Source organism: Hemicordylus capensis, chromosome 4 (assembly GCF_027244095.1).
Source record: "Hemicordylus capensis ecotype Gifberg chromosome 4, rHemCap1.1.pri, whole genome shotgun sequence".
In the NCBI taxonomy this organism is placed as follows: Eukaryota; Metazoa; Chordata; class Lepidosauria; order Squamata; family Cordylidae; genus Hemicordylus; species Hemicordylus capensis.
Window position 1 is genome coordinate 219079172 of NC_069660.1, and position 12769 is coordinate 219091940.

General features: G+C 42.7%; 1 long non-coding RNA gene across 16 annotated transcripts in view; it reads left to right on the forward strand.

Moving 5' to 3' along the window:
* The window catches only part of LOC128323519 (uncharacterized), a 440731-nt gene that overhangs the window by 163728 nt on the left and 264234 nt on the right, over positions 1–12769 (forward strand). The window lies entirely within an intron of this gene.

The window sequence follows — 12769 nt, forward strand, 5'->3', positions numbered from 1 at the left end:
ACACACGCTCACCCCTAAACACTTCTTTATTTCAGGCTTTTCCCCCCTTAGGGGTTGCCAGTCTCTCTGCTTTCCTGCTCCTGTGACTTTTTATGGTGGCTGCCTTTTGGTGTGAGTGTGTTGTTTATAACTGACTTTAATAGTTTTATGTGGTTTTATTGAATTTTAAATTTTGTTAACTGCCCTGGGATGCATTTTGTGAAAAGGCAGTTTTATACATTGAACAATAAAATAATAATTTGTATTTTATGGAAAATTGGGGGCTGCTTGAGGGCCATCATTGACTGGAAAGCAACGTAACATAGATAAATAGGCTAAACCTGCCACCTGTTTCCAGTGATGCCATTTTTTTTTTAAAGAACAGATGCTGCTGGTTTCTCAAGTCTCACTGATTGTAACACATTTACTTTTCTTGGTAGTGGTCCTGTTGTCCTCCACACTATGGATGCCTGCGTAGACAAGACCCCAGGGAATCTTCTAGAGCTATCAACGCCTTTTGGCGGTAGCCCCACCCCCACAGTGACATATCCTTTCCTCAGACATACCTCCCTCAGCCTTCTTCCAACCGCCATGATAGTAAAATTGGAGGATCTTTTGCCTTGGTTTTCTTCTGAGGCCAGAGCTTCTTCTTAAAAAAAAAAAAAAAAGCCTTTACTACTTCTGTTCACATACCTTGTTATTTTTGGTTTGTTCCTTGTTTTCTACTACCAAGTCCACCCAAAGAGCTAAACCAACTTACATCAAGGGGTCTGATGTTCTATCTGCTTCCAGGCTCCTCCCATTTGTGAGCACCTGGCAGGATATCACCATGGTGCTGACCATCATATGGCTCAGGTACGCCATCGAGTTGCACACCCTACCATGCTTTTCGGGAACGTGTTGTACTCAGTCCAACCTAACCCTGCGGCAGGAGGTGAGCTCCCTGCTCAAAAAGGACGCCATTAAGTGAGTCAACAGGGTTGTCAACAGGGTTTTACACACAATACTTCACAATCCCGACAAGAGATGGAGGCCTGAGGCCCATCTTAGATCTCTGTGGCCTCAACCAGTTTATTCACTCCAGATGCTTCCGTATTGGGAGAGGAGAGCTGGTCTTGTGGTAGAAAGCATGACTTGTCCCCTTAGCTAAGCAGGGTCCACCCTGGTTGCAAATGAATGGGAGACTTGATGTGTGAGCACTGGAAGATCTCCCCTGCCCCCCCGGGGATGGAGCCGCTCTGGGAAGAGCAGAAGGTTCCAAGTTCCCTCCCCAGCAGCTTCTCCAAGATAGGGCTGAGATAGATTCCTGCCTGCAACCTTGGAGAAGCCACTGCCAGTCTGGGTAGACAATACTGAGCTAGATAGACCAATGGTCTGACTCAGTATAGGGCAGCTTCCTATGTTCCTATGACCACCCTCTCCCAAATCCTACAACTTCTACCGCACGACTGGTTTGCAGCTATAGCCTATGGGACACTTATTTCCATATTTCTATCAGACCTCAATACAGGAAATACCTACGTTTCTGCATTGGGAGGAAGGTCTGCTAGTACAAAGTGTGCCCTTTGGTCTGTCCACAGCACCAAGAGTCTTCACAAAGTGTATGTCCACAGTTGTGGCACATTTCCGCCAACAGGCCTTTCGTCTGTTTCCATCACTGGATGACTGGATTGTGGTGGCACAGACAAAAGGGGACATACACAAACACATTAAAACTACACTGCATCTCCTGGACCGCCTGGGTCCATGTGTAAATTGGGAAAAGTCAGAATTAACTCTTACAAGATCCATAGAGTTTCTGGGCACTGTTCTTGACTACCAGGAAATGCTGGCCTCCCTACCGTCTTGGAGAGTGAGGGATATCAGAGCCATGGTGCACAGGATCCTAGATTCCAAGTGGCCTAAGAAGTCACCACCACCCTCCATTAAAGCGTACTCGACAAGGGCTATGGATACCTCTATGACTTTTCTTCGTGGGGTTCCTTTGGACGCCATATGTAGTGGCGACTTGGTAGGGTTTGTTGTCCTTTGTCGGCCACCATGCGCTGGATGCCAGGTTGAGGATGCATTTGCAGTTTGGTACATTGGCCCTGGAGTCCAAGAAAGTCAGGTTGTTTACCTGTCATGGTAATGCTTGTAGGAGTCCATTGTCCTTTATATGATCCTCCCTCCTCCCCACTGCAGCAGTCATTTACCTGATCTTATGTTGATCACAGTGGTCAGGGACTGAGGGAGCTATGTCTGAGGAGAAGATATGTCACTGTGTGGCGGGGCTACCACCAGATGGCTTTGATAGCTGTAGAAGGTTCCCCGGGGTCTTGTCTACGCAGATGCAGACATCCATAGTGTGAAGGACAATGGACCACTACAATAACTACCATTACAGGTAAGCAACCTGACTTTCCCCACAGAACTCTCTGTGATCCACCAAGAATTGAGCCAGTCTGTGTGCATGTCACTCCTCCTGGTCATTCTGATGTGTGATTGAGCCAGAAATAGGAGAACATTTGCATACATTAAGCTTTTTTTGTGGTGTAGGTTGCAGTTTGCGTCTTATCTTCCATATGGCTCTGTTTTTGGGTGTTGATCTAGGCCATATTTCTATCTTATAAAAATAAGATTTATATGAAGGAGTATGTCTTTAATTAATGGAATAGACCGCAAAAAATATCATCTTTAACCTTAACTAGTGGCAGATGATGGCCAAGGCCTTTCCCATGAAATAACTGCCCTGCGTGCAAATTTTGTATCAGTGGTAAACTGATGCAGAGGTGGGGCAACAGTTTTGGAAAGTCAGCTATGATCTGTGGGCCTTATTGTTTATTTTCTCGTGCTCTAAACAATGAAATAAATATAAAGGTCAAAGAAGCTATCTCTGAGTAAATTAACTAAGATTGCTGTGGTGCCCAATAGAACAACGTGGGCTTTGTGGGTTTGTTTTTTTGGTCACACACACCATCTTTTAATCTGTTGACTAGTTTGGTGGTTTTAATTGCATGCTTCGTCTTTTGTATCATATAAATGATAAGCGATTGAATATCATAATGTATTTATATGTGGACTTGGAACAAATGGGAATAAAACTTTTTTCAAAAGATTCAAATACATGTTCTAAATGTTTATGTATAAGATCGGTTTCCCCCCTTCTTCTTCCTGTAGAATTTTCTAAATGTATTTGGAATTGCCCGTTATGATCTCTCTTTGTGTAGTTGTTTAAGCATTCTAACTTGGAAGCAAATCCTACTGAGTTCAATGGGGCTTACTGTCCCAGTTTGTGTGCTTGCACTCCTGGATTTGGGATTGTTGAATTCCACGCCAATGAAACACTGGAAATTCATTTTTAGATACAGGATCACTGATCCTACTATTAGTGAAAAATCTAGAAAAAATGAGAGAGGGGAAAGTTGCCTTTTAAAATATACCCATGATTCTAGGGATGTCCAATGGAATACCTAAGTAGCATGTTCCATCTTGGTTTAGGTATTATACATTTATATATCTAAATATTTCCAGCTTTTCAAGATTCTGCTTCTGCTACTCCTACTTCATTGTAAGTGCATCTGGGTAACAACTGACCCTCCTCCTGTGATCTGCACTGGCCATAACCTCAGTGGGAGACAGCAAGAACAGATGTAGAGGGCATGACAGTTACAAATGCCAGTGATCTTTGACCTTTACTTTGTCCTTTTTCAGGTCAGCTGTAAAAACTTTGGCCTGTTTGAGGTAGTTATTGCCTTTTTAACGTCTTGTCTGGACTGGACATTTTATGGATTATACCTAGGATTATACAACTTGAATATGGTTGGTTAGCTTGAACACTCCTCCTTAGAATGAATGACTTGCATATAAATAAGTCCAGAGTAAAAGACTGAGCAAAGTATTTCACTTGTGCAGGCAGGGCAAAGTAATTGAGGTGAACAGGGATTGCTTTTGACCTAGGCTGGCTCTGACTGCTTTTTGCTTTGTTTTACTGTGTATAGCCAAAGGATCTAATCTGAAGCCAGAGATACTACAGGTATTCAAGAACTAGTGATATTGATTGCTAGCCAGTGTTTTTCTCCCCATTATGGCTTCCGTGTATTATTTCAGAATGAATGGCATTTTCATCTTTGAGGTGGAGGTAGGGATGTATGACTGGACACAGTGCTTCGTACAGAAAATAAGAGAGAGTGGGAGGAAATGGCTTATTATTGAGGAGTGGCCTGGTTTGCTCCTTTAAAAAAAGCTTCTGTAGGGAAGGAAGCAAAATTCCTGGTCAGACTATTTCCCCTTTGGTGTAACTGAAATTACCCCAGAGTAATTTATTAAAGTTGTTCAGAGTAAATAAAGTTACAAACTTCTATCTTCCTAGAGATGGATGAATGAATGAATGAATGAATGAACAAGTGGCCTGCATTGGAAAGAGCAGGTTGCTATTTTACTTCTTTGCCTGCCTGCTTGAGCATGTACACATGCTCTGATGACAAGTCTGAGATTAGTCTGAGGACAATTTTTTGCCTTCTCAAGCCCATTTTGCACTTCGAGTAGAGGATATTAACAAGCAAGCTTTAAGCACTCCTTTGGGGGAAGCTCTCCTTTGACAGATGTGCTTTCTCAAAGTCAGATATGGTCAGTGCAAGGAATGACCATTGAACGGGTTGACATCTCCTCTCCCCACCCTTTTGCTCCACACACTTATAACAAATGTGCATTTAGTAAGAGAACACAGGAGGAGTTCATAGGAGACTTGTGTTCCAGATTAGATCCACGCCTGTTAAAGGCCATAATTGCATATGAGCTGGAATTAGAACGGATCTAAACATGTATAGGAATTTCAGACGCAACTTTTTGCAGGTGGTGACTTGGTTAAAGTTAACAACCTAAATCAATATTATTGCTGCTGTTCTTTTCCTGACAGAAGCTGCTGCTCTCCCTGCCGCTCCCCATTCACCCTCCTTCATCTTGTGAAATCTATTTCAAGCTGAGAAAGAAAGAGGGGCTATCACTCACAAACAGGATACTTAATCCCACGCAGGTGCAGTTTGAGAAGCTGACTATGCGGGGCCTCAAGGTCATCTGGGCCGCAAATTTGGGCAGACCTGAGCTTTTGCAGATGGTGCAAGTGGGGGGGGGGGAGCTTTGGTAACGTTTCATATCTGTAATTTCTGAGCTTTTTCTCTTACATTCACTTGTGCATCTTTCCTAGTCTTTTCTTTACAACCGTGTGTGTGTGTGTGTGTGTGTGTGTGTGTGTGTGTGTGTGTGTGTGTGTAAAACATACCAGGGCACCACAAAGTCTCCAGAGAAGTAAATTTAACTTTTGCTTGAAGTACTTGAGAACAGTTTATACTTTCCTGTAAAAAGTGCAGTCTGTTAAAAGGAAAATATAGGCAGGTATATGTTCTTCTTTTGCTGAAGTTAGCTGATAAGTTTAATTCAGGACTTCCATGATCTCTCTCTTTAAAAGTCTGCTATCAAAAAATGACCAAGAGGCAGGTTATTGCCAACAGCTGCTTTTCTGCTTCAAACTGTAGTGTGTTATTTTTTGAAAAAAGTTTGCAAGAATTGTCCTACCTTGTGCCAGCCTTAAGTATGAAAGACACTGCCTTATCTTTTTTGATAAATAATTACTGGAATTGTAACTACCCTTGGGGGAAAAAACAATAGTGTAACTTTCTTCTTCCCTGTCTAGTTTTAAGTATGTTCGGCTGCTTTAAGGAATGGACTTAGAAATTCCAGCATGCTGAAGCATTTTAAGCTATTAAGTTACTTATTTCCTCTTCAGAACCAGGAAAAGTAACTTTTAAAGTGCATTTTTTTAAAAGCCCTGAACATCTTAAGACAAGAAAAAGAAAAAGAAACTGTGAAATATTGGCTGTAGTGGTTAGAGTGCTGGACTAGGACCAGGGAGACCCGAGTTCAAACCTCCATTCAGCCACAATACTAGCTGGGTGACTCTGGGCCAGTCACTTTTCTCTCAGCCTAGCCTACTTCACAGGGTTGTTGTGAAAGAGAAACTTAAGTATGTAGTACACCGCTCTGGGCTTCTTGGAGGAAGAGTGGGATATAAATGTCATCGTCATCATCATCATCATCATCATCCAGGGAGCTTCTCTAACAGCAAAAAGGTTAATTGGGATGCATGATGAAAGTTGCTATTCTTCTCCTCATGCTTGTCCGGCCACCACTACTGTTGATGTCATGTTAACAATGTTCCAAGTGTTTGACAGAAGTCAGAATAGCTTGTGCTAGCTATACCTCAGACTGTAACTGGCTTAACAGACTTGCCCTCTCCACTTGAAATTGTTAAAGACGTTAAAAACATCTAGCAGGATTTTCAGCATCTTTGCCAAACTGCAGTTCCCTAGAGTGGGGCCGGGGAGACAGGACTGTTGAACTGATACAAGGTTATAGGGCAGATGTGACAGACAGACTGAACAGGATATGACCATTGATTTATTTTTTTTAAAGATGTGTACTTACAGATGAGATTCATGCTATGCATAGCTGGCTCTCTGATGCCTGTAATTTTAGAATGTATGCTGCACGTATTTGTCCTCTGCTAACTTGGCAAAGAGGCACCTTTTTAATGTGGTGATTCTCTTTATTTAGCAGAGGGAGAGTAACTGGCTGTTTGCACCACCAGCACAGTACCTCCAGTGACTGTTGCTGGCTTCTATCTTATATATATTTTTAGACTGTGAGCCCTTTGAGCACAGGGATCAATTTAATTAATGATTTCTCTATTGGAAACTTTAGTTGAAAAGCAGTATATAAATATTTGTTGTTGATGATGATGTATATACTTAAAATGAATGTGTGAAATATTTTTAAAAGGCATAAAGGATAGGTAGATAGTGATGGATGGTGTATTTTGGAGTTGGTGGGGCTGTCGTTGGGAGTATACGTGTGTGAGGTCTGCTTTAGGCCATCTGTGCATTTTTCTTGTGCCTTTGCATGTTTTTGGACACACCAGCCTTCATCTAGTCATGCCTGTTTCACTTCTGGGTTTGTATCTACCAAACCACTAGCTGCATTAGCATTATTAGGGACACTTTAGGCACGAAAGAGTCCTTGGACATACACAGAGTGCATCCCCTTCACTTTATTCCACCTGCCCCCCGCCCGCCTTTCAGGAATTATTCTATCAAAACACAGACTAACATCCCTGTAGATCTGAATGAGAAGATAAATCCAATTTCTTGAACTTTCACAATTCTAAGTGTAATGGTAAAATACTTATACATAACACAAAAATAGAATGTATAAGATGATGTGTTTGAGGAGAGGGAATAAAAGATAGTAAAACAATACCATTATCAGGATGAAAGTTCACAGTTTGGTATGTGAGCCTTTGACTTACCTAGAACTATCTTCTATCTATATATTTAATTCTCTAAGGCATACCCGTGGCTAATCCCGTGTGTGGCAGCTCTCGCAAGAGTTCGTGAGCAGAAGCACCTGATTGGTCAGTGGGGATTCTATATGTAGATAGGGTGGAGGAGCCTGTGAGAACAGAAGCACTATGGTGATTGGGCAGTGGGGATTCCATATGTAGATAGGGAGGAGGAGCCTGCTAGGTTTTCCTTAGACTGGGTGCAATTAAATTTGGAGGTATTGTGAATGTTTTGAACTGGTGTTTGGTGTCTCACTGCAATGAAGCGCTGGATGTGTACTAGCAAACTGAAGTTAAATCCAGTTAAGATGGAAGCTACTGCTGGACAGGGTTGCAATAGGAGGGTTGAAGAAGCCAGTTTTCAGCCTGGGAAACTCCTGAACTCTTGATGAGAGCTAGTCTTGTGGTAGTGAGCATGAATTTTCCCCTTTGCTAAGCAAGCTCCATCTTGGACTCCATTTGGATGGGAGACCACATGTGAGCACTGTAAGATCTTGGGCCCTTTCTCACAACCGTGGTCCTGGGCGGAAGGGCACGTGGGGAGAAGGCTACAGAAGTTTACCTCCCCCACAGATGACTGGGATGCATTTGCTGGGTGTGTGGATCACATGGCCAGATGTTCCACTGCAGCTCCAGAAAGCACAGAGTTGCCGGGGCTGGACGCATCATCTCGGCCCCTGGAAATCCCTCAATGCACAGTGTGCAGTGCATTGTGGGTGTCCCCCCGGTGACAGGCAGGCATCCCTCAGTGTCTGCTGGAAGCAGCCGGTGCTGGCCCACAGTCAGTTAAACCGGGTTAAGAGAGTGCTTTAACAGCTGGGCTTCATTGCTGGGTCTGCCGCCGAGGTGTCAACAGGAGCTGCATGGCTCCCTGCTGTTCTCATGGGCAGCCAAGCCTGGGCTTGGCTGCCTTAGCCCTAACTTGGCTGCTCATGAGAACATCCTCATTCTCTTTAGGGGATGGGGCCTTAGCTCAGTGGTTGCATGCAGAAGGAACCAGGTTCAGTCCCTGGCAACCCGAAGTTGGGTTGGAAGAGACTTCTGCCTGGATGGCCACTGCCAGTCAGTGTACTGACTGGCAGTACACTGAGAGAGAGATGGACCAATGGTCTGACTTGGTGTAAGGCAGCTTGCTATATTTCCATGTTGATTCAGGGCTCAGCAAGGCTTACAACCAGAAGTTGCTTTGAATGTCATGTCACAGTGCCCAATCACTTTTCTAATGGCCATATTCAGGAGATCAAAGAGAAGAACTTGGAGTGTAAGGCTAAAGTCTACGAAAAAAAGTAAGACAATAGAGAGGCACACCCACCGCAAAATACGACATTCTCCATACTCCATACAGTTCAGCACAAACTCAATTAAACATATTGCTTGTGGTGTAGATTTACTATATATCAATTTTCTTCTGTGACCATAATGAGGAACATCAGAGAAGTGTAAATAAAGGCATTTGGTGTTTTTTTTTGTTGTCCTTGCTTTAAATAGAAAAATAATGCCGTGTCTAACATTTCATTATAGCTGTTGCCAATAATCTTGGGAATCACGTAAACTTTTATGAAAGCGAGAGTAGAAGGGAAAAATCTAATTAGTGTATTCGTTTTGGTTCTTGAGATGTCAGCCTGCTGCAGTATGAACACAACTTTTGTCTTTCCAGTCTTTGAACTAAAGCATTCATATTAAATTGACTGGAATGTGATTGTTCTTGAGTTCATATTTATGTGTATATATACTTCAGTGTATGCATTTAATTTTTTATCACTCTCCCTCTCTTAGGCTCAAGGCACTTAATACATATTTTAAAATGCAGAATTTTAAAATAGGGTATATAATGCTGTTTTACTGTGCAATATGCCTATCAGTAACTCTCATTCAGTCTCCCAAAACACTGTGGTATAATCCTAATTAATCCCTGTTTTGGAGATATGTTAAGTGGGCCAGACTCCCAAGTACAAATATTTGTGTACAAATTGGTTCATTCATTTGGTATGTTGCCATCTCACCCTTGCTCTGAGGCATTCTGGTTAGTGTATGTGTTCTCTACCCCATTCCAACTTCGCAACAACCCTGCGAAGAACATTAAGTCGAAAATGTGTGACTGGCCTGAATTCACCTAGTGAATTTGATGGCCAAGTGAAAATGTAAACCCACATCTCCCATCTTGGTCCAACCCTCTTACCCTCACTCAGATTTCACGGAAATTGGTTGGATTTGCTCCTAAGTAAATGTTCTTCATGACAAGGATTTTAGGGAGTATATCCTACAAGTTTCTCTTTTGGCTGCCTGTCAAAATGGCTGGCTGGGCCAAGATTGAAGTTAGGGTTAAGACAATTTGGTCCCCATTTTAGGGTTGGGATTTTGTCTATCTTATGTACTAGCCCTGGTTTGCCAAAATATCATTGATTGCCATCCACATCATGTGTGTACTTGTAACAACAGTGCATACGAAGCTCTAGCCTTCACACTTGTAAAGCATAGGTACCCTTTGCTCATGTGTCTGACTATTTTTGGTGCCCTTTCTGTGCTCCAGAAGTACTCTTGCAGCAGAAATTTGTTCCTAATTTTCAAGGAACATATTTCTACTATATAACAGATCACTCCTAGAGTGTAGGAAGACCTCTGTAGATAGTTGCCCTCTTGCACAAGAGCGTCGATGCTCTGGAAATGTGGTGTCTTTGCTGAGTATGCACTGTTGTTAAAAGCACGCATGCGGCATTAATCAAGATGTCAGCCATTATGAGAGGTTTCATGCCCATTGATCAAATGAGAATAACAAAACATATGTTTGTGCAAATTCATGTGACATGCCTATGTCTCCTATTTCTGTTCTATCACATCACTATTGAAGAGGAGAATGATCCTGATTACATCCTGAATATTCTCAGCTTTCTTGACCCTCAGCAGCACTCGTTGCCCCTTAATGCCTTCTTCCTGTTTTAAAAATATGCAGTCAGGTAGGTGAACACGTAGGTAATCTGCTGGCCATGTGAGAGCCAACTGAATTACACCAGCATTGCTAGAGCATGGAGTTCTCAGGCCTTGGACTGACCCCACCCAGCCAGACTGTTCATTGGGTTCTTCCAGAACAAGAAGAAAATAAAGGCTTCCTGTTTGGGCTTAAACCTTTTCTCAGTTTTAAGGTCTCCCTGGTCCTGGTGTGTAGTGTTTCCCAATCCTGGTTCCTATTTTGTTTGATCTCTGGATTAGGCTCTAATGCTTGGCTTGCCTTCCACTCCTGGATCTTGTTTATCTGCTCAGTTTTGAGCCTTGGCTTCACCTCTGACTTATGGCTAGTCTCTTGATACTGGTTTGTCTGCTTGGCTTTGAATGTTGACTTTGCCACTGACTCCCAACCTGCTTTCTGATCCTAGTTCCTGGTCTATTCCCTTGTTCTTGGTTTTCTGCTGGGTCCTCTTGATCCCAACTTCAAGCTCTAAACTGCAGGCATACCTCGGTATCTGCAGTTTCATGTCTCCACGGTTGGTGTATCCGTTATATGTACTGGTTCATTGTGAATGTGTCACATGAAGGAATGCTCCCTCTTTTACCAGAAGTGATCCTTTCAGTGTTATGTGCAACGTTATGACTCTTTGTATCCTTCTTTATGATTGTATCTGCTCTCTTACATTTTCTTCCTAGTTCCAATTCATGATCCTACTTTATGGGATTTTTAAAAATCTCATATCTCAACCATCACTTTAGCTTACATTCTAACTACAACTGGGATTCCTCTGGTTTTGCAGTGCCCATCTCATTAGTTTACTGCAGTATCCAGTTATTTTTGGGCACTCCAGTATTTGATGTACTTCTTTTGCTTCTTTTGCCCACTCCTGTGTTCAGATTCACAGGGTCAAAAATAACCTGCTGTGTACAGTTTTGGACAGCCGACCTTACTATTTAAAGTATTCCCTGCTTCCGACAGGGAGGTCATTGCTGATTAAATTTCTAAATTGTGGGCAAACTGTTCCATAATACCTATTTTAGGAAAGCACCGTGGGTATAATTATACAAATCTGTAGGAAAATAAGCAGATCTGCCTAGTATTACCTGTTGGTATCCAATTTCAATTGAAGATGCTTTTTCATGGTTTTTTTTGTGAATGCATCTGGAGTCCAAGGGCTGCTTAGTCACTGAAGTGCTACTTGTTATATAATTAAAGTTTTTTAAAAATGTACACTGGTCAGGAACTGTGTGTAAGCTCAGACATGATTTTAAGCATAGTATGATAGCCAAGAAACTGAGCTACAAATTGGGAAATCCCCAGTTCTGATCTTGCATTTTCCATGAACTTCGCCAGTGACTGCTTCAAATGAAATGACCAAACACATCTGAAAAGGAAGGGAGATCCAAGTATTCAAACAAGTATTTGGAGCACATGTTTAGGGGCCATTTGGATGAACCCCCCCCCCACACACACACACACATGCACACAATCAACTGCCGGGGATATACCAGGATTTCTGTGGGAAAGTCTTGATTGGTACACTCTTGGCATGTTTCCTTCTTGTTCACTTGTGCTGCTGATCATATTGGTTGGAACAGGCCTAAGTTGCTTTAGGCATGCTACTCTCTTTCAGCCCCAGATCACCAATCTACAATATGGAGATTATAATTTTGAGGTGAACATACAAATCTTTCTGACACTGGTCCATCTAATAAAGGCCTGTACAACATAAAGCCCGGGGGCCGGATCTGGCCCACAGGGACTTTTTTGCTGGCCCTAGGGGTGGCCCAAAGTATTGTGGTGCCTGAGGTGAGGTGCAAATTGCCACCTTGCCCCGTGGACTTGGTGGGGATCATCCCCATTTCAAAACTGATGTTTGCAAGCACTATAAGTGCGAAGGAAAGTGGAAAGGTTGCCAGGAGCCTCCTCTTACGTTCTCATGCTATGGGTAACTATAAATTGCTTTCATTAATATTTTTAATAATCATTAATGTGCTGAAAATTTATCTCGGCCCCTGCATACCAAGTCATATTTGGTTCCGGCCCACCAGGGTATTTGACTTGTGCAATTCAGTATTGTTTGCACACTGCCTGCTAGCATTTCTGGTTCAGGCTGGGGTCCTTCCTGGGGGTGCCAGGGATTAGACCTGGCACCTTCTGCATTCCAAGCATGTGCTCTACCACCAAGCAACAGCCACTTGGATGATTGTAAGGGTGACAACAAGATCACGGGAAGCACTTTGAACACGTTGTGCTGAGTATTACAATTGTTGTGCTTTAATGCTGAGGCATGCTGAAAAGTTTTAAGGACTTGAAAGAAATGAGGCCCAGAGAAGGTTATGTAGTAGGCTCATAATGCAGTTCCAGTGTTGATGTTGTATGTCAGGGCTGTCAACTAGGAGTCAGGTTAGTGGCAGCTCAGTAGACTTTGACAGGGTTTCCAGGCAATCTGTGGCAGCTCAACCTCCACT